This window comes from Mustela putorius, unplaced genomic scaffold (assembly GCF_011764305.1).
Source record: "Mustela putorius furo isolate JIRA1106 unplaced genomic scaffold, ASM1176430v1.1 tig00000145_pilon_pilon_pilon, whole genome shotgun sequence".
NCBI lineage: Eukaryota > Metazoa > Chordata > Mammalia > Carnivora > Mustelidae > Mustela > Mustela putorius.
Window position 1 is genome coordinate 27,081,337 of NW_025421294.1, and position 27,216 is coordinate 27,108,552.

Genomic DNA, 27,216 nt, shown 5'->3' on the forward strand with positions numbered 1-27,216 from the left:
CGGAAGCGGCATAGGTGATGGTGTGTGACTTCCAAATCTGGACCAGAATAAACATTGCAGTTTTCACTCTCTGAAATGGTTTGCTCCAGGGGAAGTCAGCTGCCGTGGTTGTGAGGACACACCAGCAGCCCTCTGGAGAGGTAGTGACAGCCCTGTGGGGAGGAACTGAGGTCTCCTATCCAAAGAGATCATCAACTTGCCTGACCCATGAGGCAGCCATCTTGGAGGTGGGTCCTCCAGCCCCAGCCCAGCCTTCAGATGATGGCAACCCTGGCTGCCACTTGACTACACTGTCATGGGAGAGGAGTTTAGCTAAGGCCCCAAAGGCAGAGAACCAAACCTTAGCTGCCAAGTACCTTCACTTGAAAGCCCGCAGTTAAGACTTGCACTGTCTAGTACAATAGCTACCAGTCCCACGGGGCTACTGAGCACTGAAAGTGGCCAGTCCAACTGGAGAGACACTGTAAGTGTAAAGTGTAAGTGTAAAATGCACACTGGGTTCCAGAGATGTAGCATGAGGAAGATGGTTGTAAAATAGCCCATTAGTAGATTTTTATATTGCTTGCACATTGTCATGATAATATCTTAGTTACGTTGGGTTGAATAAGATAAGTCTGGCCATAGGGTCCAGTAATATGTGATATATACAAATGTGGTGTATACTCATTACTTTGTACTTGATTATTGATGATAAGACTACTTTAACAGTAACTAAAAGTGGATGCAATTAGGGATGTACTGATTCTCAGCCTGCCTGGGTCAAATTCTTTGAATCTTAGCAGCCCTGTCTGTAAAAAGGGGGTAATGAGAGTCCATGCCTCAGTGGGTGGGTTATGAGGATGGAATCAGATCATCCAAGTAAAGGGTTCAGTGCAGGGCCTGATCCATGGTGAGCACGTGTCATAGTATTTACAGCTTTTGTTTTTCTTTGTAATCAAAGGAGGAAATAAAGCCAAACATCACCTTTATTGACTTCCTTGACTCAGAGTAAGCAAACTGTGTGTTAAGAGGATGTGCATACAGTACAGCTAATGAGATGTTTTATCAGCTCTGACAGAGCTCCAGGCTGCCCTCATTCCATAGCAGTGAGATTCAACTGCCTTTCTGGTGTGTCAAGCCCTTGGATTTGAAATCCCTTGTATGCTGTACAAATTAGTTAGCTTTATTTTATATTGTACACATGTGGAGTTCCCACCTCTTGACTTCAACATTCAGATTTATGTGAAAATCATGCAAATGATGCTTCCCTGAATCAACCAGAGCCTCGGATGTTTCTGTCTGACATCTTCACTGCCTTGCAGCTGAGCTCTGTGTTTACCTGTTCCTCAGGGAAGGCTTGGGGCACCCTCAACCATCCTCCCTACCCTTCCGAGTACTCCCCAAGGGTGGGGCCTCTGGGCTCAGTTAGCACACAGTGGTAGGTTTGTTTTCCTCTTTTCTCAGGGTTTAGTTGAGGCCCCCAGAGGTGGAGAATAAAACCTTAGCACCAGGTACTGAAAGACCCTAGAGGACCCGCACCCAAGGACGCACTCACAGACCACTGGATGCAATAAGCAAGAGGATTTTATTCGGGCATGCTCGGACTCTCAGGGACACTTGGCCAGGATGGGTCAGTGCCTGAGAGCCCCGATCTGTTTTGGGAGTCCCTTAATATAGAATTTTACAGTCCATTACATCAGAGCCCTCACTTTTCTAGCCAGTAATTTCAAAGCATTACAGTAAGGCCTACACATAGGTAGCCAATCCTTTAAAACCAACCATACATTCTGGCCAGTCACCGTTCAGGTAGTGTACAGTAGAGGGTACGTGTTGAATTGCACGTTTCTAACCTTTATCTGTATACGTGCTGAACCGCACGTCTCCAGCTAGCGTACGTGCTGAACCGCACGTCTCCGGCCTTAGTACGGGTTGCGTCTCCGGCCTTGGTACGGGAGGCAACCCTTATCAATTTTACTTAGTAGTAGGGGAAATTCTTAACAGGGGAAGGGTATAACTTTATTTGATTACACAGCGAACGAGGGTTTAAGCAATTTTTCATTTCTTAGCAAAGCATTAGAAGCATTATTATACAGAAGCCAGAAACAGCCGGGTTAAACACAGATTTTTGCTATTCGTTATCCTGTTATGCTGCTTGCTGACTCCCTTATCTATGGTCAGCTGGCCACAGTTTCTTAGTTAGCATAAGCTGGTTATAAAAAGAATGTTAAAACTTATAGGCTATACTATAGTTCTGACCTGGGGTCCTTCAGTACCTCACATTCTGGAACCAGAGATTAGACCCATGCTGTCCAATATGGTAGTCATCAATCGCAGGTAGCTCCCAAACACTGAATGCAGTTCATCCACACTGATAGGCCTGGTGAGTCCACACTGGATTCTGGAGACTTAGTATGAAAAAAAAAAATTGTCATAAAATATCCCGTTAGTAAATTGATTATACATTGAAATGTTATTGAAGCTATATTCAGCTAAATAAAATAAATTAGTAAAATTAATTTCACATGTTTCTTTTGACATTTTAATGGGGCTATGAGAAAATTTAAAATTATATGTAAGGCTCACCTTATAATTCTTGTCACCAGCACTGGGTTAGACCATCTGTGCAGGACTTACCAAAGAGGGGGTTGCATGGAGAAGGGGCTGGAGATTCTGGCGTTTGTTGAGCTAAGTTGCCCATAATAAGAAGGGAGGCAGATGCAGGCAGCTTGAGAGGGTCCCATGCAAGAGCATTGTCTGGGAGGGTCGACCTGAATCCTAGCATCATGGGTAAGACTCCCAGAAACTGCCTGCTGGGGGAGAGGTTGGAAGTGGACAGCAGGAGGAGACATTGGCTGTACCCAGGACTACAGGTGGCAGATCCCTTCTGCCTCCAGTGATAGGCAAAGGCATTTTTGAAGAAGAAAAGTAACTGTACCCCAAGTGTCCCTGCAGGGGAACTCAACATTTAACACTTGCTTCACCAGAGAGCACCAATGACAAGTCACAATCTGCTTTTTTGCCTCTAATCTACACTCCCCTGTCCTACCTTCCACCCTGGAGGGCCTTTGTGTTCACTGGGTATGGGAACGGAGCAGGATGGGGTATGGAGAAGGCCCTCAAACAACCCTTTTCCTATGGTGGACCAGGGCTTGGTGGAGAGGAACCCTTAAACTGGATGAGTTGAGAGTTTTATTATCACACTGTTTTTGTTTGTTTGTTTGTTTTGTAAACCTGACAAAAAGGCCTATTCAGTTATTACCCTGTGATCTCTTAACTCAGTGGCTGGAGTGAACCTGTTAATATGCGGGTTGAGTCAGGTTCTATCTCTGTTCACAGCTATCCAGAAGCTTCCCTCTCACTCTGAGTAAAGCCACAGTCCTACAACAGTCTGGAGGGCTCAGCAAGAGCTAGCTCCACAACCCTTCTCTGCCATAGGCTGTACTTCCATCTGCTCCAACCCAAGACTGCCACACAGGTTCCCTGGTGTTCCAGGCACATGCACAGTCCCATACAGTGCACCTGCTCCTCCCTCTGCCTCAAGTGCTCTTACCCAATGAATCTGCACAACCCACTTCCTTTCTTCCTTTGGGTCTCAACTCAAACACGACTCTCTCAACCTGGCTGAAATGATAACTCCACTTTCCCAGCAACACTCCCACCCCCCACTGCCCTGCTCCACTAACTAGCATGCTATTGTTTCACTTTTTATTGCCTTACTGACCCCTAGAATATAAGGTCTATGAGGGCAGCGAGGTTGTTTTGTTGTGTTTTGTTGCTGGTTCTCTTTGTGGATGCATTGAAGCAATGTGGGACATAGGAGGTGTTCAGTCATTATTTGTGAGTGGATGAATGCTAATGGACAGACAGTGATGAGGTTTGCCAGAAGCTTCCTCCTAGGGCAGGAAAGATGGACTAAACACTGAGATGACTGAAGGAAGCAATGTGAGAAAGAGTGGAATTGTTCTATACTTGTAGCCTGTCAGATACTCCTTGTGGGGTCCAAAGCATCGTGGAAAGGCAGCCTGAGCTCTGCGGGTGCTCATAACCCAGTCAAGAGGTAAAGCAGTAAGAACTATGACCCAGGCTGGGAAGGGTGCTTTGGGAAGTGATGTGGGGGCTAGATCTTGAAGAAGCAAGCTGAGGAGCATCAGGCAGGAGAAAGGGAGCCCCCATTTTCCAGAGGGATGTGTGCTCAGATTTGTGGTGTGCTGTGATGTGGGGTGGGCTCTAGAGTGTGGGGAGGCAGGTGGGCAGAGGAGAAGAGTGCATGGGTCTAGTGGAAGAGGGCTTGTGTTTCACTGCTCTGGGTTCAGGGCCAGTACTCAGCCCAAATCACTGGTGGAGAGGGCAGATTTGCTGCTTCTGCTTGTCTAATGACCAGCTCTTGGTCATTAGAAGGTTTGGAGGAATAAAAATGAAATTTATAGCCCCTTGGGACAGAGGGGGAGTGCTAATCTGGTATTGACATTTCATCCCTGGGAAGGAGGATCTATAATCATAGTTCAGCTCCGAGTGGAGGTCTCACTGCTGGCAGGATGTTCTCATTCCCTCAGTGGATGTGTCATGGCTTATGGTGCACTGGTTTACGGTGCCCAAGTAGTGGCAGCCATGACCTCTTACTGGCCCATGCCACAGGTCAGCGTCCCTTGTCCGTATTCAGATTCTCAGTGGCGGTAGGCACTTCAACTCTCATTAGCATATTCATTCTGTTCTTAGATGCTAGTACCCTTGTGATTCCTTCTCAATATGGAGGAAGGAAAATGGGGAGGATGGGGGGCTGAGTGTTAGTTAGCTGTTGCCATAATAAAGGTTTATAACCAAACCCCTGCAGTCTCAGTGCTTGGCAGCAACAAACACTGGAAGTCTCCGAAATCTTCAGGTTGCATCTGGTTCAGCTTGTGTAGGCTGCACATGGCTGGGCTGGGGTCGGGGAACTCCAGGCAACAGGCTGGATTCAGGTCTATTCCATGCACACTCCTCCTAGCACCCAGGCTCAAGGGGAAGCTGTCACCCCAAGCGGGGTCTTCTAGCTGATTACCAGACTCATGAGCCAGGCTAAGCCACATTCATGTATTTAATCAAGGTCTCTGCTTGGGTCACTTCGGCTCATTTTCTCTTGGGTGAAGCAAGTCATGTGATCAAGTCCGACACCAGTCAGGCTGGGGAGTCTGCTCTGCCCAATTAGAAGGGGAGGAAGGGAACAGCTAAGTTATCCCAGGCTACAACCCAGAGAAAAGTATGATGAAATTTAGAGATTCGGGGTCTTGCCTCAGGCATTAGGAGAAGTCTTTCTCAGAGAGTGTGCTAGGCTGAGTGATGGCCTCCCAATGTTGTCCTTGTCCCAGTCCCTGGAACTTGTGAATGTTGTCATGTGGCAGAGGGGACTTTGCTGATGGGATTAAGATGAGGATCTTGCAATGTGGAGATAATATCCTGGATTATCTTGGTGAGCCTGAAATAACCTCCTTTATAAGGGGAGGCAGGAGGCAGAGAGAAGGCTCTGTGACCACGTGGTGATGGAGCAGAGCTGGAAAGAGGAGTAGCCCTGTGCTGGTTTTAAAGATGGAGGAAGGAGCCACCAGCCAAGGAATGCAGGCAGCCCCTGGAGGTGGGCAAGGAAGTGGATTTTCCCCTGGAGCTTCCAGAAGGAACCAAACCAGCCCTTTGACACTTTAGCTCTCTAAGACACATTGCTTTTGACCTTCTGATCTCCCGAACTATTGGGAGAATAAACTTGTATTGTTTCCTTTTTTTAATTTAAAGTTTGTGAGTAATTTTTAAAACTTGTGAATTTCAGTAACTTTTAACAGACTCAAATCCTTGAAGAGCGAAACAAAATCCTGAAAATACAGAGAGAGTTTGGTTGCATATTTTGGACTAGGTGCTGGGTTGGGGCCTGGTCTTTTCTCCCAGGTCACATGGCACAGGTGTGCCCTCTTGCTCTCGAGTGCAGTTTCCCTCTTCCTGCTGCAAATGTGCGATCTTGTAGTCTGTCTGCTCATCAGTTCTCCTTTGTTTACGATGGGTGATTGGCCATATTTTCCTTCTCCTTGGTGGCATGAGCTTAAAACCTTATTAGCTTATGCACTCTACTGGCGTTACTATTTTGCCAACTGTACACAAACCTGGAGGTAATATTGCAATACTTAGACATGTTGCACTGTCTTATCTATGGTGGGGTATGGATAAAGGAAAGACTGTTTGGGGGTGTGGCTCAAGAGTTGGCCATCTAAGGAAGAGTGGCCCTTCTTGATCACCACCACCATGAATCCTGGAGAATAGAACCTGATCCAGGAAATTATGGAGCCTTTTAACTTCTTCCCTTCCATCTGCTTCTTACTTCCAGCCTGGGATGACATAATCTGATCTATTTAAAAATCTGGCTAACTGGTGACTCTGTGAAGATGAGGTGGCATAGACCAAGGAGACCAGGAAGGAAGATGGCACCTTAATCTAGTCAAGAGGTGGGGAGAACTCCAAGAAGGGCAGTGACAATCAGGACACATTTTCAAAGTAGAATGATTGGGACCCAAGAAGCTTGGCTTTGGGCCTGCTATGTTTGAGGCATGTGGTGGACACTGCCCAGCTCCCTGCTTCGGGACTGAGGCCCTCACTCCCCCAGCAGAACTGGGTGTAGGTTGATAATAGCCCACAACTGCATCCGTCTCTCTGTCTCTCCCTTGGCTCAGAGGAGCTTCAATGCCCAAGGAGTCACGGAAACTTAGAAGAAATGGTTACCAGAAGGATGGGAGTGAGAGTTTCTGTCAGATTTGGCAACACTCAGGTCACCAGTGACTTCAGCAAGAATAGGATGAGGACAGGCCAGGTATAGGTTGTAGGGGCATGAAGACCACATGGGAGAAGGAACTGGACTGAGTCTTAAAGGAAATGTGGGAAGCAGGGCATGGGAATACCTGCCAGGAAGGCGGGGGGAATGATAAGTGAAGGAACCTAGGCTGGAGAAGCCATCTAGTAGGACTGGAGGGAAGGGGAAGGGGGGAAGGAAGGCTGGAAAAGTGGAAGGTGTCCAAGTATGGCTGTCTTAAAATCGTAGTCTCTGGAGTTAGAGCAGAATCAGCCAAATTGTCTCCATTCATGTGCACGTTCTCTTGGGTTCAGGGTACTGTTCTCTAGTTGGCATGGCACATTTTGTCCCCAGAGGATGGACCTGGCTGTTCACATGAATGTTTTGACCATCGTCCAAGGACTCCATGATTATGAATGCAGCTGTAACAGATTTTCTGAAGGTAGTTCCATTAAGCTAGTTGAATGCCTTCATCAGTTTCCTATCCTGGCTAGTAAAATTGTTTCTAATTATTTTACATTAAAAATTTTTAATAAAATTATTTTCAAAGAATTTAATCCTATTTTGTGTGAATTATATAGGAAGGATCTAATACAGCTATCAAATTGTATCCATGATAACTTTCTGACATTCTGAATTTTCTCTGTGACCACTGTTTCTAACGAAACCAATTTTCCTGGGCAAATATTTGAAGATCTAAATTTTAACAAGACAATTTGATCTTTATATATATATAATCTCCAACAAATTTTACAATGTGAAATTTTAACTATTATCAGTTCTCATTGGAAGAGATTATTCCTTCTAATACAATTCATTATGACCAGGATAAAAGGTTCATAGTTTATATTTATTTCTTCACTAATTTATTACAAAATTATGCATAGGCCTATGGGATGTTGCTGGTTTTCTGCCTTGTCCAGGATTGGATGATTGAATTGTAAGTCCCGGGATTACTTTGCAGGCTATGTGTAAATTGCCTCCTTTGGGGGTCAGGATGGGGAAGTCAGGACGCCTGAGGGCCTACACATATGCACAAGGTGTGGGACCACCTACCTCAGCTCCACAAAGTGCTCCCGCATCGAGCGCTCCCTCTGCGCAGTCTCTGTGCTGACCCTTCACAGACACCTGTCTCTTCTGCTTCTGGACTCTTATCCCATTTTACAGAAGTGCAGACCACAGCATAGTGAAGTCAAGAGGCATGACTGCAGTTGGATCTGAGGTTCGTGGAAATGCAAAGTCCATACTTTAAACCCCTGGGTTACAGTGTATCTCACTGTATTGGTGTGCTCAGTGGACACCCACTCACTTCCTGGTGCTGTCTGAGCAGGGGGTGGGGGGTGGGGTGTGGTCAGGAAATATCTGGTCCAGATGCTGCTCTTGTTACACACACACACACACACACACACACACACACACACACTCACACACACGCACGCATGCACACAGCAGGGAGAAGTGATAGGCCCAAGGTCAAACAGTTACTGGGTGGCTTGCTGGCTGCAATGCAGATTTCCAACCCCCATGGCAACTTCTGGGGTGGATGCTCATGGCTTTGCTCGGTGGTCTGCATGAGTGTCTGAATGTTGTGGCCAGTGTGATGAGGGGGAGACAGGCAGTGTGAGTAGCTCAAAACTGGGGATTCCTGGATCCCAATTTCCTTTATGTCAGGGAAGCTGGAAGAAAATGCCCCAGTGATGGGGACTCTTAAACCTTTGGCTCATGATTACTGATGATGTTTGTCTGTTACGTGACCCTCCCAGGTCCTTGAGGCTCTTGGCAGGGTCTGGTTTCCTCATTAGAAGGAGCTGCGTGGGACCTCCAGACTGTGTCCCCCATCTGAGGGAGGCTGAGCAGGGAGCAGGGGAGAAGGCTGCCACTTCAGTCTGAGGGCCCAAGGACGTACATGAGTTGTGTATCCCCTCTTCATTGTCAATAATGCACTCAGACTTCTGGTCTTGAAACAATCACGGAGAAGAAGCCTTTTTCTTTATGCCGTTAAAACAGATTTACTTTTTCTGATTATATAATGAATGCTGGTTCATTGTGTTGCAGTTTTCCTATTTCATAAGGACCATCAGAGTTAGAATCATAATACTATGTGAACAAGAAAAGTCTTGTTTTTTCCCCGTCTTTCTCAAAAGCCCACATTCACACAAAGAAAAGAAGTGTGGGGCTCAGAGCATGAGCAGATGATTGCACACTTGACCTAATTAGATGGAGAGGAAGCTGACCGGCTGCTAACAGGCTGGGGTGGCTTTTCTCTATATGGAATTCTGGGGGACCTGTGCTGGCAGCCCTGACCCTCAGTCCTACCATCCCCCACTACCCCCCAGCTATGACAACTGGTCACATTACATATGCAAGGGAAGAAGGTTTTCAAAACTCTGTATCTTAGATAGTCTCCACTAATGTGAGGAGAGCAAGCCTATTAGGAGAGGGGTGATGTAGCTGGAAGGTTACTAAGAAAACTTGGGGGGTCAGTCAGACAGAGGGTCCTTGCTTTTGCTGCCCTTCTCTGTCCCCCAGGAGTCTGGCTAGGGGCCCACACTGATGCTAAGTTAAGCACAAAGTGATGAGTTTGCTCTCTAAAGCCGGAGATATTCCTTCTGTTTCCAACATTTCCCCCCAGATGAGGCCCCACATCCGGGGACCCTGTTCTGACAGAATGTTTTTAGTTGGCCAGGCAAAGCAACCCCAGGCCCTCTTTGCTGGTCTGTCTGCCTTCTTTGTTATCCTTTCTGGGAACAACGTGGACCTTTCCTTAGCATCTCAGGTGGCCAGCTGCCTCAGGAGAGTGCCTGCCGACCGCCCGCCTTCCGGCAGCCTGGGCCATCCCGGAGACCCCAAGCCTCCATTAGCAGCAGAGATGCAGAGAAAGTCTGACATCCCTGACCTGCCAGTGAGTCTTCCTTTGTTTGACTCCATTAGCAAATGACCTCCTAGACTTTGCGAGAAAAGATTTCCAAAATCCACCCGTGATCCGAACAGCTTTCAGCAGGAACAGTTGGTCTGCGCTCCTCTTGCAGAGAGCTCTGGGCGGAGAAAGAAGAAATTGCCATTGCATCTCCCAGAAGCATTTTGCAAAAGGACTATTTATTCTAGGTACAGTCTATTTTGCCCGACACCTCTCAGACAGTCAATAATTCCAGTTTGTTTATGATTATCCTCGCATCCTCCCCCTCCATCTGCCTCCCGAGCCTGCGCCTCTTGTGGCAGCCGCCTCCCAGAACATGGGAGCATCTGTCTCTCTAATGACCGGCCATGGCAATCTCGACTGTTCAATATGGCTAGATGAAGGAAACATTTAATTTCTACTATATGGGGCACTCCAAAGCCAGATTTGACAACTGTTCCGTCGAACACTAGTATTTCACCATTTCCTTCGATAACAAAAAGAAACAGTTTTTACTCCCAGAGGAATAGATTTATAAGATGGAAGGTTGATAACCAGGCCACTAGAATGACAAATGGTTCCAAAATACACTGTGTATTGACATTGATGAACATGCATTGCCTTCTGAAAGATGGAATTCTTTCAGAGTGTCTTGTTCTCAGCCTGAAGGGCTTATGGATGTCTTAGTGAGAAGCAGAGCCTGAGTCCTGTTCTTGGGGCCTTGTCAGACTAGAGGAGAGAACTCTTGGGTCAGGCATGAATGGTTGGTAAGAACACCAAGGGAAAGTGATCCCCGAAGGCTGGGTTGGGGGTGGGGGGAGTTGGGTCCGAGAATCTTCATGTAGTAGTGAAGGGTGGGAAGGGACTTGGTAAAGGGAGAGTTGGAGGGGCAGGGACAGTGGAGACAGCCAGATCGTTTCCTACTGTGAAAGTGTAGGGCAGTCAGTTGGGGACCTGGGTAGAGGAGGGAGGGAGAGGACTGTGGGGAGGGAGAGGACTGTGGATGAGTCTCAGAGCTGTAGTCTTCTGCCCTTGGCTGAGGTGGCTAAGTCACGGTCATGCATGCACACAGAGGGAAGATAGGCCTCCTGCTTCAGCTCTGTGGCTGAGGAGGGTGGGATCCCAGAGACAAACAAGACTGTCATTATTGAGCCCTGCTTTTGTGCTCCTCACCACCTTCAGGGGGTGTTTTAGCAGAAGACTCACAAAGACCAATTGGCATCATAGGAGCCTGGGATAGGGAGGTGGCCAGGCTTCTCAGAGTCCTCTGGTGGTGGGGTTCTTGCTCCCATTCTAGAGACTTGTTTTCCTTCTTGCTTCTCTTTTCCCATGAGCCAGTGACTGGCCCTGTAATCCAGAGAGATGAAGCTACCCTGCCTGCCCATGACACTCCTGCTTATGCCGACCCCTGCCTGTCCTTCCGGGGCTCCGTGTCGGAGGCCTGGGCTGTGATGGGAGGAAGGGAAGGCTGGAGTCAGGAAATCTTTTCACTGGGCAGACATCCTCAGAGACTAAAGCAGTGAGAAATGGGCCCAGGGAGTGGGCAGTGATTCTGCAAAAAGCACTTTCCACAAACATTTTGCTTTAATTCCCCACTGCTTAGGGCTTTTCTGAATAATTAATTGGTGGAGCAAACATCTGCCCTGAATTTTTTTCAGGTAATTAGTAGGTCAGACACCTACCAGAAAAGAGGATTTTTTTTAAAAGATTTTATTTGATTTTTTTTATTTGATAGACAGAGATCACAAGTAGGCAGAGAGAGAGAGAGGAGGAAGCAGGCTCTCCGCAGAGCAGACAGCCCGATGCGGGGCTCGATCCCAGGACCCTGGGATCATGACCTGAGCTGAAGGCAGAGGCTTTAACCTGGGCTCCCTCTGGGTCCTGTGTCTTCACAGTACTGTCCCCTCCTGGCATCGGTTTGTGAAAATGCCGCCTGGCTTCAGCTTGCTTCTTGGGTCACAACTGGATTCTGTCTCCACATCCCACACGTCCCAGTAATCTTGGTCAGCTCACCCTATGGTGGAGAGAATCCCTACAGATCTGGATTGGGAACTCCCAGGGAGAATAGAATTGTGTGACCTATTTCCCTCCATAGCACACGTTTAACTCATAAAGAAGGTAGTGGATTACATAGCCTTTGTTAAGAGATTTTCACCATGTCTCCTGGGCTGTTATAATACCATCCTTAAATATTTCTATCCTAAACTCCATTCAAGTCATTTCTAAGGCTCAGGGTGATAAGTGATTTAGTGATGCTTTCATTTTTGATACTTGTACCTTGCAACTGAGCAGAGAAGGGTGGCAGGGACTGTGGGAGGGAAGTGCTGGACTGTCATATACACCCTGCAAGCCGGGCTCCCAGTTATGTCCCTTCATCTGTTAAATAGGCCAGTGATTTCTGCTTTATCCCGTCCACAGGAGATAGGGGGTGGGGAGTTTGGAAAGGGCAAGATGTGAACATGTTATTAGGTATTAGCATCATGTGGATGGACTTCTGCCCTTCGATTTTGGCCTGTGGCTGTTTTTTCACTTAAGAGCTGGACGCTTGAGCAGGTTGTGCACTGCTCAAAGGTGCGTAGCTGAGAGAGCAAATGGGGGCAGAAATCTGGTCTGCACTGTGATATCAACCTGTGTGCCCCTGGGGCTGTGTCTGCCTGGACGGGGGCACATTTTCTGATTCATACAAAAGAATAGGCTGGTGGTAGTCCTGGCTAGGAACCCTTAGGCTGGTCTTACAGCAGGGCCTGGTCACTCAGAAGTCTTCACCTGGTGAATCCCCCCCTCAGGAAAGAGTATTTATGCGTAAACCCATGCACCCCGGTTCTTGTTTGCCCACTGCTGCAAACATTCTGCCTGTCCTCTGGTTCCCAGTTTAAGTCCTCTGAAGTTCATCCTCAGTGCATCCTTGAAGGCCCTGGAGCCAAGCCAATGGCCTCTGCCAGGGAGTGCTGAGTGATCAGCATGAGTCCTCTTACCCATTATCTACCCACAACCAACCTTCTCCCCCAGAGGATCCTCCTGTCCCAAGGCCTAGTCCTGGCACTTTGAGAAGACTGTGGGTACCCCACAGTCTTATGTGTGCTCTTGACCATGGGCTCCCAAATTTGCTTCTCCAGTTGTATTAAAAGAGAGAAGCACTTGAAAATCTCTTACCTGTGTTCTCAACTCTCTCTCCTGCCTCTTTCTGTCTGTTCCGCACGTGGCTGAGCTGGCAAGGTCTGGTGTTGCTGTCCCCACCTTTGGAAGGCCTGACTGGGCTGTGATGTCAGGTTTGTTTGTATTTAAGGAGAAACACTTGGCTAATTCTGCTGTCTTTGGCCCAGAGCAAAGGGCCTTTCCATCTGGTCCATCTGCCCAACAACCTGAGCAACTCATAGGGAAGGCAGGCAGATCCCCAGTTAGCAATGTAGAAACTTCCTTTGGTATTGTATGCATAAATTTCCCCCAGAGACTCCACTGGGGCAGGGAGTCGTTGGTTGAAGGCAGGGTTTAGGTGCTCAAAACAGACTGGCTCAGCCTTTTAACTGCTCTTGGGGCTTCCCACTCATTACCCACAAAGTAACCTAAGTCATCCTCCAGCTTCAGCCCAACACCAGCCTCACTCCCAAATTACCTCAGGACCCAGGCAAGGTCTGAGGCCAGGAAGAAGATGGCGGGGTTGGGATGGAAGAAGATGGTGGGATTGGCAAACATACAGTCAAGGACATAAGGAAGTTCGCCAGCAGCTCTTTAGGTGCTAATAAAAACAAAAAGAAAATTAACCTAGATTTCATTCTCTAATCACTAGATCTTATTAGAGCCTGGTTACATAATCTATCTTGGTTTACATTCTCTCTTAACCTGTTTTTTAAATTGGTGGCAATAGAGCTAAAGAGCCTTGTGTTGGACTCATACATATGCTGGGGTGGGCAGATTGAGGCAATTTATTGTAAGCATAATTCTGGGAGAGCCAGAGGTCTCTGTACAAACGAGAGGTCGTTACTAAAAGTGGTTGCTTTGTGTTGTGGGAATTGTGATTAGGAGGGATCGGCAAAGCAATAAAGGACCACTAAATTAGCAAGTGCCACTGCTTGGATAGAATCACTGGGTTTGGGTTCTCTGGGCTGGTCCTTGAGCTTGTATGGGCCTGCTAAAGCTAGCTAGAGAAAGTTGGGGAGGGGAAATCTTGTGTTTATATAGAATAATGGGGGTGGCAGATTCAGTGCACTGGACTACTTCTGTGCCTCAGTCTTGTAGGTCTTGTTTTCTCTGCTCCCACTGCAGCAGATGGCAGGAGGCCCCAGTCCCCACGGGACACCTGTGGGAGAAGGCCCACCTTAGGCATGATGAACAATAGGGAGAATAGGACTTGGCTCAGGTATGGCCTCTTTTCATATACATTACAGTCAAAGAGAAGCTTTCCTTCTCACAGCACCCTTGGTGGCCAGGAGGATTTATTGGAGCATTTCCTCCAGCTGTCAGCAGGGGACAGGGACTTTGTATGTGCTTTGTATTCTCATACCTGCATTAGGCAACATGACGTTGTTATCTTCAATGGCTAATTCAGTCATTGCATCACCTAAGTGTCTATTCAGTTTCTCTCATTTTTTCTTGGTAGAAACAGAACAGAGCTCTTTGCTTACTGTCAATGTCTTTTTGCAAACCCAGTCTTCCCTCTCTGCTGGTTTGTGTTCATTTAGCTTAGAATTGGTGTTTCATTTGATCACTGCTCACAGTCTGGATTTGTGGGCCAGAAATTGTTTTTTTTTCTGCCTTGGGGGGAAAAAGTAGCTATATTTAGAAAGCAATTTCCTGAGATTTGGGGGCCAAACTGATTCTCTGATTCAGAAACTAAATGAAAAAAAAATTTTATTTTTTTTGCTTTGTAATTTAGAAGAAATATATGAATAATTGCGTGCATATATGTGTCTAAAAGAAGGACAGAGCCGTGTAGGTTCATGAACTTTCATTTCTTATCTTTAATAGCCTATAAATGAGAGAGACGAGAATCACACATGCGCCTAAGGCCTGCTTGCTAACTGTCGCGCTCTCTTCAGGAGGATGTACATGTTGTACACTTCTGAATTTCTGATTTGTAGATCTCAAACCCTTTGAAACAAGGAGTGGTAAAGACAAGCCTCTAGTCCAAAGCATTATTGCAAGTGTTTCAAGGATAATGGGGTTGTCTCAACTGAGTGGAGTCCTTACTATTAATTTCCTTTGCTTTATTTTTTGAGGCGTCAAAAACACTTGCTTTGCTTAATATATTAGCATTCATTTCTAGGCTTTGGAAACTAATCCGACTTTGAAAGGAGAGTTTTAAATTTGAAATATGAGGCCTGTATAGCGGCGCCTTGGAATCATTAACCGTCCCTTCAATATTAATTGCAGGTATATCCATCATGGGGAACTTGTTTGTCATTAACGTGAGGGGGATGCGAAAGCAGAGACTCCTGGAACCCCTCCAGGGATAATGTTGTCACTCAAAACTTTGTTCTGGAATCGATCTGACCTCAGAAATGGGCTGTAACTATTGACAAAATGACAGCTGGTAGTTTTAACAAAGCTGACTAGTGGCAGTTTTAGCAAATGGAATGGGAGTTGGTTTGTGGAGGTATGGGCCAGGCAGCTTGGGCCCTGAGCGGAGTTTTTGTGGATGAGGCTGATGAGCCTGAGGGGTCGAAGGGCAGGGCACCTTGAAATTGATGTGTAATTCTACGTTTCAACCCCAGAGGCAGCTTATTAGCAATGCCCCAAGCTGGGCCTGCTCAGGGAAGATGGAGTTTATATTTGTTCTGGTGTCTGCTGAAAGGAGCATTAATCTGTATGTATACTATATGAGGATCTAAAAATTGTAACCAGGGACGCCTGGCTGGCTCAGTAGGAAGAGCACACAACTCTTTATCTCAGGATTGTGAGTTCGAGCCCCATGTTTGGTGTAAAGATTACTAAAAAATAAATAAAAACTTAAAAATTGTAACCATTTGTCCCATTCCACCAAGAGCCTCCATAGGCTTGTCTTCTCATGCCTTTGTCAACTTGGATATTATCGATTCCCTTTGGGGGCTGGTGACTTTTTTGTTCTTATTCAGCAATGTTGCCTGTTAAATCCTAATCTGGGTCTAAAACGTTTTCCGATAAAGACAAAGCTTGAGGATCATCTAGTTGGACGGGAAACTAGATCCGTAGAGGGACCTTGGGGGCATATCCATGGGAAGGGCTTATCCTGCCCAGAGGAGCCAATATCCTTGCTCTGCAAACCTTTCTGATTATGGCAGAATGGGCCAAAAGGGAGTGTCTCTTTTTAAAACTTTTTTTTTTTTTTACCTAAACCACCCTGGTTTCTTAAAGAATGCCATTTTCCTGGTATAGACAGAGAAAGAAGGTAGGTCAGAACTGAGTCCTCATGCCTGAGAGCAAAGAGACCTGACCCCACAGAGGGTAGAATTTTCCTGCCTCCAACCCCTTTGCCAGGCCAGGGAATTTTCTATGGCAATGCAGTCCAGGTACAGGACTATCTGGTTCACTTTACTCTTCAATAAATTCAATTTAACAAACACTTATTGAGTGCCAGCTCTGTAAAATTACCATGGAAACCCAAGTGGAATCTTTAAAATCCTCTGGGGGGAATTGTTCAATTCCTACACCCATCCATTCTTCAGTGAGCAGGAAGGGCGCCTCTTGGTCCAACCCTTTGCCTGATTGTATGCTTGTGTTCAGCCTGAACAGCAGAAAGGGGAGACAGATGGAAGAAAATGTGTAAAGCCAATAATATGGCTCTTTGCCCCCTGTGGTGTAATGTTAGGCTCCCAGGGAAGGGGGTGAGGAACCAGGGCTTTGATTTCTGTTGGAGCAAAGAGCTGAGTTCACTTGCAGCTGCCTCTGCTCCATAGTGTCACCGCCCACATGCTCTGCATCAGGGCAGGACCTACAAAGGGGTGTCTGTCTTGGTGCCTGGCGACAGCCTCATCAGTGGGCCCTGCAGCACAGTGGGGTCCATAGGCTTCAGAAGATCAAAGCCTCAATTATGTGAGGTACTTGTCACATAGAGAGAACAGGGCTTGTCTCTGACACAGGGCTAGAAACCACAGAAGCAAGGTCCTGACAGGGCTCTTCGAGAAACCAGAAGACATCACGCCATGTATTCTTAAGAAAACAGTAGTTCCAACCATGCTAAGGAGAGTTCCAATTTAGAAAAGGCAAGATGGGGTTTGACATTTAAGATCACTGTAATGATTATGGATCTATGCATTGTAAGTGATTAAAAAAAAGAAGGAAAGAAAGGAGAAAAGGAAAGGAAAAGAAAAAGAAAAAAAAAGAAGTGAAAACAGAGCAGAACCATGAGGAAAATCTGCTGGATCAGTTAATAAGACAAGTGCAGATGTAATTTCAGGTAAGGATTGATCTAGGAACTCGATAATATCCCAAGGACATAGCTTTTTCCATATCTCTGCACTTCCCTTTGGGTGGCTTCCTAGATGGGCCCAAGCCAGCTGCCAGCAGGTTCCAGGACTTCCTCATCCACATGGAGAAGGAAGTGGGAACATCTTTGCCTCAGCTTTTCTGGCAATTCCTGAGATTTCACCCTGATTGGATTGGTTTGGCTCATGTGACCACTTCTGACCAATCATCAGTGGACAGAGGACTCTCACAAGCCCCACCCTTGGTGTTCACAACCAGCTTTTAGTAGAGCCAAAGGGAAATGAAGAACTTTTGAAGGGAGGTAAGTTCAGGAAGGCAAACAATAAATGTTTGCTACAATTTCACAAAGGACATTACTTAAATTGACCCCTACCTTTGCCTGCTAGTATCTGTTTATAGATAATTATAAATAACTTTGATTCACACATGTCAACAACTACCATTTGTTTGGGAATTTACTATCAGATCTAACAGAATTTCATTTCTATGAATTGCATCATCTAATCCTTGTACAAAGCCCTCAGACCGTGATGGTGCGTTATCATCAATCCTTTTGTACGGGTGGGGGAAACGAAGGTAGAGACCAGTGAAGGGACTTTCCCAACATCGCAAAGGCAGTAAGTTGTAGAGACGCGTTCAAACTCAGGTCTGAGATTCTGAAGTCCGTACATTTAAAGGCAAGAGGCCAGAAGCATTATGTCATAAATCTCACAGGGTAAAGATTTCCTAATTACAGAGGGTTCGAGTCTTTTCCCAGACCCCGTGCCCTTCCTAGGGAAGTGTTCTCCAGATTGCTGCATTCTGGGACTATTCTTGGCACTCACCTGCCCTGAGACTTTGGTCTCAGCCTTGCCCCGAGCCTGAGCTGCCTCACTTGTGAAAATGAGAGCTTGTACTCTGGTGTCTCAGCCGTTCCTAACTCAGACACCCAAGACTTTCTTAGTCTGACCTATACTGGATTTTTTTTCATTTTTGTTTTTTTAGTTTTGGCTGACAGGAAGGAGTCCTGCCCCCTCACCCCCACCCACTGCCCCCCCCCCCCATTCTGGTATAATTCTTCTTAGAAGAGAAGATTCCTTTCATAGGTTCTTGTTTTTTCTCCAAATAAAAGGAATATTCAAATATTTTCTTAGCTAATCTCCTAGAATCTAAAAGCAGCAAACAAATCCTATGCATATGATATATCAGGTTTCAGCCTGTGGACTTTGATGTTCTCTGGGCACATGCCTGTTGCCAGTTAGACAGCTCTCTGCCTGGACACCCCCATTCCCCACTCCAGTGTGCACTTCGTTCCTCCAGGGAGACTGCAGAGCCCACATGGACCTCGAATTCACAGGGTTCCCATGGAAAAGCCATGAATCCCCGAGGAGGAAACAATTTAATTTCTAGTGGCTCCCTGAGGTTTTCATTGGGTTTTTGCCTTCATAATGTCCTTCTCTGTCTGTCATGCCTCTGAGGGCCAAGGGACTCTCACCATCCAGGCATAACATGTGCCCACACAGCTGGGTCTGCTGCTCCTCTGTATGGACAACTTTGCTATCAAAGTGTGCAATAGCAGTTGTAGCCGCGATTTCCATGACCCATCACTGTGCAGGTACCTTTGTCACCCGCAAAACAGCTTTTGTTTCTTCAGTATCTCATGACCCTTTCTTTTTGGAACTGACTTATCCTCTCTTAGGGTGGGGATGGTTGCACTCCGCCAGTGTCGATGAGCCATCAGGCTTTGGGAAGCTGAGGTTTGGGAGCACAAGATGGCACTCCTCATGGGGGCCGGGTGTGTGCCATCGCGGTGTCTGTGTGCTCATTCCCCCCCACTGGGCGACCCTGCTTTTTCTTTGGCAGCATGTGGGCCACGCGCCAAGATGAATGGCTGTATTTGTGTTCAAATTAATGAGCTGCTTTCTCACCCCATGGACCTGCCTGAGGTAAGAGGGTGCAGGTGTGCACAGCACTGAGGTAGTGTCCCCCTATGTGAGAAGGTTATGTGGGCAAAATACCGTGTTCACCCTTCCCTTCTGCAGGGTCCAGAAGCAGCAGTTCATGGAATGTTGTCTGTCCTAATACAGGCTGGTAGTCCTAGAAAGGGGATGCTTCTAGGGGATAAGGAGTGTTGGAATCTTCCAAAAATGTCAGAAGCCAACTCTGAGTTGTGAAGCATGGTGCTGAATGACTCCTTAAAGACAGACACTTCTCCTAAGCCATATCTTACATCTGCCTTTAATCACAAGGGCTCAGAGAGAGGTCGGACGGACTCATTGTGCCCTTCCGGGTTAGCTTTTTAAAAGAATGACCTGTAGAAAGAAGAATAATTGAGGCCACCCAACAGTTCAGGGAGTATGGATACTAGAGTGGCTTTGCGACAGACTGAGCATCTCCCTCTGGAGAGGTAGGGCTCTGTGTCTCTCTGGGATTTCTGGCTCTTACAGTGTATGACCTGACATGGCGGTCACCATTGGTGCCCATCCTGCTTGCCTTTCCCACTGGTGTTCCCGCTCCCTGGCTGCTCTGTGTTGTGATTTCTCTAGGGGTTGCCCTCTGCCCAATGGGAGCTACCTTATCCCAGGAAGTTTTGCACCCCTCTCTCTTTCCTTGGGGCCAGTGACTGACAGACAAAGGAGTGCAAAAGGTCAGCCCACTTGCCTCAGTGTAAGAACCACTTCCTGGACACCATTGTGTTTCAGAGCATGCAGCAGAGGTCAGACCCCAGCTGAGGTCAGACCCCAGCTGTAACCACCATCTCTATCTTGCCCTGCTCCCTCACTCTTCCCAACACTATTTGTTGAATCTAATACATATGTCTGAGAATATTTACTCGGTAGATTGCATGGACCCAAATCCCTATCTTAGTTTGTGTTTCTAGGGAATCTGACCTCCAGTGCCTGGTCACAGCTGGCGAGGGTTGCGTCATCAGCATAGGATTAATAGGGCACTGTCCTTTGTCTATTCCAGTCTTGCCAGCCCCTTCTCCTTCTTTGCCTCCCCAATCCTTTCTCTCTCTATCCTTCTTTTGCTGTTTCATATGCCTGCGTGTATATTCACCTACCCACCCATCCACCCAACCATCTACCTTTCTGCCCATCTGTCTACTCATCCAGCTCTCCAGAGATGGACCTTCAAACTCTCCTGTATGGTGAGAAGAACACAAATCAAGTTCCTCCCAGATGAAGACTGCTTGGGGCCACCTATAGCTCCTAGGTTGAGCTTCCTTTCTGTTCCTCTGGCGAAGGAGTAGAGCTGGGAAATGGAAGGACAGGTGCCCTTGCTTCCAGTTAAGAAGAACCACACATCCAAAAAAAAAAAGAACACCCATCCACAAGGGGGAACTGGTCTTGTGAAGCCCACGTGACTCACCTTGAGTACATTGTTTACCATTTCATGAGGGTTTTTTTTTTTTTTTTTTTCATAGCGACTCACCTCCTGGCCCTGGGTCAGTGGCAGAAGCATGATAGGGAGTGTTTTTCACTTATACAGGGTGTAGGAAAAATCGAGGTGAGTTATTTGGCTGCTGTGTGAGTGCTTTATTGATTAGAGAGCGCCAATCAAATTAGCTGTCAGAGGAGAATGCAGATGGTATCATGTGGAATGGATTTTCTATACCCCCTAATTGCATTATTTCAATCAGTGGGTGAACATTGCATGGCCTGCGGTGGGATCTTGCGGGAGGTGGGGGTGGGAAATGGGGGCAGATTGACACACACTGTCTGCGCGGGCTTGAGGACGTGGACTTGAATGTCACAAATATTTTAATATCAGATTGAGGCATTAGCGGAATGGATCTGGATTGCTTTATAGATTAATGCGGGGCAGGGGCAGGACTTCAAGCATGTGCTTACAGGAGAGAATGCCTCTCTTTCTTGGAGACTGGACATGTGTTAGTCCCTAGCATAAGCGGATGGAAACAACTCTTTCCCATCTTTTGAAGGTGGTATTGCTCGGTGCTTAAGAGCTTATGTTCTGACCCACATCTCAGTTCTACTCCTCTACAGTTGAGCACCCTTTGGCAGGCCACTTACCCTCTCCAATCCTCAATTTTCTCATTTGCAAAATGGGGCTGATAATTGTACCTTCCTCACAGACTCCATTTGTAAAATGGGGCTGATAATTGTGCCTCCCCACTTAGTGGGGATCAAAGTGAACATGTATGCCAAGCGTTCAGCACAGGGCCTGGCCCATGCTTGGAGCTCTTTCTCCTGAAAGCCATTTATGTTTCCTTTGGGTACTTGGAAATTTACAAGGGCTCCCAGATCACATTGTGGAATGGCTGGTTTAATAACGGATGAAGACCTAAATGCATGATTTCTGCTCTTTTCAGGAATTCTTTTTATCTATTCATTTAACTTATATCCTTTTATTTATTTATTAATTATTCTTTGGATTTGGCTCTTCCACTGAGTGGGCAAGATAGACATGTGAGCTCTTCTGAAAGGCCCAGCCGGGCGGAAACTTGACTCTTCTGTTGGTGGGCATAGCAAAATCATCAGTGTTTTGGTGGCTGTGGTGTGGCCCTCCTGGTGCCTGGCTGGGGGCTCTGAGAGGCACAGTTGCCGCTCCAGTGGGATGGTGCTGGTAAAAGCAATTGATCAGTGAACTCCCAACACAGCCAGTCCCATGACAGCAACTTCCCTCTGCACTGAGGCGGCTGCAGCTCCTAGCCGAGGACTCCTGCAAACTTCTGGGCAGACAGAGCTGGGCCGAAGTAGAAGGAAGCGGGGATAAGATCTGTGGGGTCTCAGCTTAGGCTCTGGGGCCCCAGAGCATTGATGTCGTAGCTCCATTTATCGTAGCCTTGGGCCTGGGGTGGCATTCCTGACTCCTGTGTGTCTTGCTTGCAAAGATAGCTTTGGCTGTCCACATTGTGGCTACTTCTGTCATCTCTCACTGAGACCCTTTCCTTTCTGTCATCTCTCACTGAGACCCTTGTCCTTTCTTGGACAAGTGTGTTCCCTCTCCCAGAAGAAGGGAGGTGACAGATAAGGGATAGCCATGACATGGCATCAGGGCCAAGCTGGCCATTTGGAGAAGCCCAATAAGTTCTTTGACAGTGTCAGTTACTCTCCTCTCCATTGCCATGGCCAAGCACATTGGGGTGGTGCAGGCAGAGGAGGGAGCTGGGAGACTTTCCATGCCTCCAGAGCTTCATCCATGTGATTCACCCTCAGGCACTAGGGGTACAACTGTGGCCTCGGCCAAACTGTCCAGGTCACAGGAGGAGAGAAGAAAGGCTCACACTTCATCCACATCCCATGCCCTTCACAGGTGGGGTCCCAGGTCTGCAATGTGAAATGTTCTTTGTCTTGCAAGAAGACCCATAAACAAGCCGACTCCAGAAGTTCACAGTTCAGAGACTAAACTCTTTAGAGACAAAACTCCAGGGAAATCTAATTAGGAAGCCTGTAATCCAATAAGTCTCGGTGCTCTGGGACTGCGTATCAAAGAAAGACAGGGAGGGGGTGGCGGGGAGAGAGAGACACCAGGAGGCAGAAACCCAGCAACTCTTTCCATTTGGTTTGGCGAGAGCTCTGGGTGTGGCAGCTTGGCTGGGCTGTTGATGGACTGCTGCTAGTCAGTCATCCGTAGGTGGGATGAACACGTCCTAGAGCCAGCTGGTTACTCTGAGGCCTGAGAAAGGTAGACACTGCCTAAGAACACCCCAGAGGTATCCCCAAGCCCCTCCTCTCTATGGACAGTGCAGCCTCCCCATACATTGTAGGCATATTTCCAGTATGGGGCAGCTGACTTCTCCCAGAATCATGTGGCACCTTACTGGATCGCTGCTGCATGCCGACAAGGCTGCACTTCATCTGGGATCTGGGAGCCACAGGCAGGGCGGACCCCAGCAAGGAGCAGAAGCAGCAGAGAGACTGCCCAGCAAGAGCAGGAGGGCCCAAGCTTGCGGCTCTTCTTCCTTAGCTTGCTCAGGTCTGTCCCCTCCTCAGCACTTCCCAGGCTTACACAGCAGGCATCTCTTGTCTGCACTGTGATGCTGTGACCCACTCACTGTACATCCAGGTGAATGATGAGAGGGTTACAACTGCAGAAGGTACCGTTACAGAAAGAGTTTGCAGAGTTGCATGTGACCTGTGGTTTCTCTGACCTAGGTCAGAGCCTGTGCTCCAGAAATGCGTGCAGACACTGCTGGATTTAAAGTAATAACTGGTGTTCTGGTTTTTAGAACAAGGCCTAGAGGCCTTCTTACCTTTAGTCTTACCTCTTCTGTTCATCCTCCGCACTGAGGACAGAAAGAATTTTTTCTAGAATGCAACTGAGCATGTCCTCCATGATTTCCTTTCCCCAAAGGACAAAGTCCAAACTCCCTGGAAGCCTCCTGGACGTGGCTGATGAGGCCCTGCCTGAGGGATCCCTGTCCTGCCACCTCCAGGCACAGCCCATTGCTATCCTCATGACCGCAATAACGTTAGGTTCAAGGATGGCAGAGTCTGGGTCACAAGTGAGTCTCCCCACGGGCTGTCTTTCTCTGTATTTCCAGCAACAGAGACCAGTGTCCTATCTCACCGAGTCTGAAAATTGGTCGCAGGGAAGTGAATGCTAGCTTTGGGGATTCTGTCGTGATATAGCTTTATTTCCTCTCTCCCTCTTGTAGGTGAGCGGGAGCACTAGGGCAGGTCTTCCTGAAATACTTCCCTGATGCTTAGTGTCTTACAAAATGAGGGGGAGTAAAAATGAAGTGTAGTCCATTATGAAGATATGGGGTGCGGCCTCAACCTGCAGAGGCCCTGGTTTGCTTGTGACAAAACAGACCTACTCTGGCAAGATGGTAAATTTGCTTTTCTGTTGTTGTGGTTGCAAAGAAAATTTCAGACCCTTGTTAACAGACTCTGACCCAGAGGAAGGAAGGCAGCAGCAGAGATGAAAAATGGAGAGGGTTGTTTGGGGACAGGTATCTATTTTGGTAAAGGAAAAGACAAACAAGAAATAAAATAAAATAATAAAATAAGCCAGCAGGGAATATGCTGCGACCTTTCCTTTCTAAACTCGTGTTGCTTGTAGGGAGGAGTTAGGTGGGAGGTGCTTCTCCGGCTTTGCCAGGAGACTCATTGGTGATGGTTGATGAAGAGGGACTCTTCGGAGCTGTGAAGGCTGTCAGAGGGAGAGGGAGTTCCTGAGGGGGCCCTTCCTGAGAAGGAGCCACTTTTTTTTTTTAAGTTTTATTTATTTATTTGACAGAGAGAGATCACAAGTAGACAGAGAGCAGGCAGAGAAAGAGAGGGAGAAGGATCCCAGGACCCTGGGATCATGACCTGAGCTGAAGGCAGATGCTTAACCCACTGAGCCACCCAGGGGCCCCAGAGAAGGAGCCACTGGACAGCCCCGCAGGGTCTCCCTGTTCTTCATGGTCCTGCACCACACAGTTCCCACTCATTGTCACCTTCTTAGGCTGCCTTACCTACAATGGTGATATGCATACATACAAGACGCAATGTAATCTTGGGGGAAAGGGTGTCAGATATGGAGGGCAAAGGGTGAAGGCCTCACATATGGTTAAGCAGGGCTCTTGAAGAAGAGAGCAGAGCAGCTGAAAAAGGAGGAATAAAGATATTCTAGAAGAAAACAGGTTGAGAGAAGACATGTCTGTGCAAATTGGAAGGGCATACCATGCTCCAGGCAACCTAAGTGAAGTGAGAGCTACGTCTAACTATAGCCTGATAGCGTTGGAAAACCCATCTTTATAATGAAAAATTTCAAGTATACATAGAAGTAGAGTGTTAATATGATCAATTCCCCTCAGGTACCTACCACCCAGATTTTGACAATCATGAAAATTTTGTCCTGCTTGCTTTTCTTATCCCCTTTTATTTTATTTTAAAAATTATTTATTTATTTATCTGAGGTGGAGGGGCAGAGAGAATGAGCAGGGGGAGAAGCTGAGGGAGAGGGAGAAGCTGACTCCCTGCTGAGTGCGGAGTGGGGACATGGGATTCAACCGCAGGATCCCAGGATCATGACCTGAGCTGAAGTCAGATGCTTAACTGACTGAGCCACCAGTTTTCCCCCGCCCCATTTATCCCCCTTTAAAATACTATTCTTCTTTTCTTTTTGTTTATTCTTTCAACTTTTGCTGAAGTATTTTTAAACTGAGGGAGAGTTGACATAAAACATTATATGTTTTAGGTGTACAACATAGTGATTTGATATTTGTGTATACAAATTTTTGTGGTGAGAATTCTCACCACAGTAGGTATAAATAACATCCTCCACCATACATGGTTGCAATTTTTTTTCCTTGTAATGAGAACTTTTAAGATTTATTCTTTCGGCAACTTTCATATATGCGGTACATTGGTGAAGGTGTCTAAAGCAAATCTCAGACATCATCTCATGCTCTCTACTGATTTATTATACATCTCTAAAAATGTGGATATTTTCTCACCTGGCTACAGTGAAAGGATCATACCTACTAAAATGAACAATAATCCTTGATAATTATGTCACATCTATCCGTAATAAATTTCCCGGAGTATTTATAAAATGTCTTTACAGTTGGTTTGTCTTCATCACAATCCAAAAACCAAGTTGTTCTGTCATCTTTGTTTGCTACGGTGTTTTTAAGCTATGCCCTCAAATTTTTTTCACACCCCTTTTTTTTCAAAAGATGGACACCAATTCCCCTTGCCTGGAGGGTGGGTTGAGTTTAGGGGTTTTCTTTTAATAAGGAATGTGGCAGAAGTAATAGTAATACTTCCAAGGCTGGGCCATATGACACAGCGGATCCTCCACCTCGAGCTCTCTTGGAGAGTTCAGTGTGAGGAAGCCATGTGTCATGGCATGATGGTGCGCAGTAGCCTGTGGAAAGTTCCGTGTGGGGAGGCTCCGATGGCTCCTGCCAACACCGACTGTATACTCACTAGCCATGTGAGCAGGCAGCCTCAGAGGGGCATCCTCACTTCTAGCCAGACTTTGCTGTGTGAGCAGCTCTAGCTCCTGTCCTAACTGCAGCCTCAGGCAAGACTTGAGCTCCTACCACCCACCTAATACACATCCCAGACATTTTGAAGTAATAAATGTTGATCATTGTCTTAAGCCACTCAATTTTGGGGTAATTTGTTATGCAGTGATAGATAAGTAGGAAGTATTATGTTTAAAAGTCTGTTTTAGTGGTGCCTGGGTGGCTCAGTTTGTTAAACCTCTGACTCTTGATTTTGGCTCTGGTCATGATCTCCAGAGTCATGGATTGAGCCCCATGTTGGGGTCCATGGTCCGTGGGGAGTCTGCTTGAGATTCTCTCTCTCCCTCTCCCTCTGCCCTTACCCCTTGCTCACACATACCCTTTGTCTGCCTCCAGAAAAATAAATAAAATCCTTAAAAAGATAAATAAAAGTTCATTTTAATCTAGAACATGCCCCTTTATTAAAATATTTCTTTTTCATGGTGTAAAACTGAGTCCATTGTTTTACAGAATGTTCTACTATCTGGATTTTCCTGTTAACATCATCATTTAACTTGTTCTTCTATCTTCTGAGTTTATTGCAAATGGAAGTTAGATCTAGCACTTTCATTCTGGTTCACTAATCTCGGCAAGAATATTTCATAGGTGGTGGTGTTTGCATGAAATGCTAAGCACCAGCAAGTACCCCGCTCTGGGTGTTATCACACTTAGTAATATTAAGACAGAACCGAGGTTCAGAGGGTCTGGCAACATTTTTGAACTTCAGGGACAAAAGGGAAAAGTCCTATGTGTGAGCTTGTGGTAAGAAAAACTAGGTTTGTAGCCGTGGGCCATAGCTGGAATTTAAGAATTTTATAACCAACCAAGCTGGTATTTTATGCATGAGTAAAGACTGCAGAATGGATGAATGCAAAAGTTCAGAAATATATACCGACTTGTTGGGGTGAAAATATATCTTGAGGATGTATGTTATTTATTCCTGCATTTGTTTGTTAACCCAGCTAATGCTTGAGAACTTCCCATGTGCCTACGTGTGGGCTAGAACTTGAACTGTCCAGGAAGGAAGTTAAGGATTCGAGCCTTAAGGCTTAAATTAAGGATGAGAAGCCTTGCATGGGATGAGGGCTGCGAGTGGTGAGTCTGAGCCAGTGGCCCAAGTGAGACATCCTTGCCATCACCCTCAATGTGCTGCTGTTCCCAGCCAGCTCAGGAGACCTCCTCCTGCAGGAG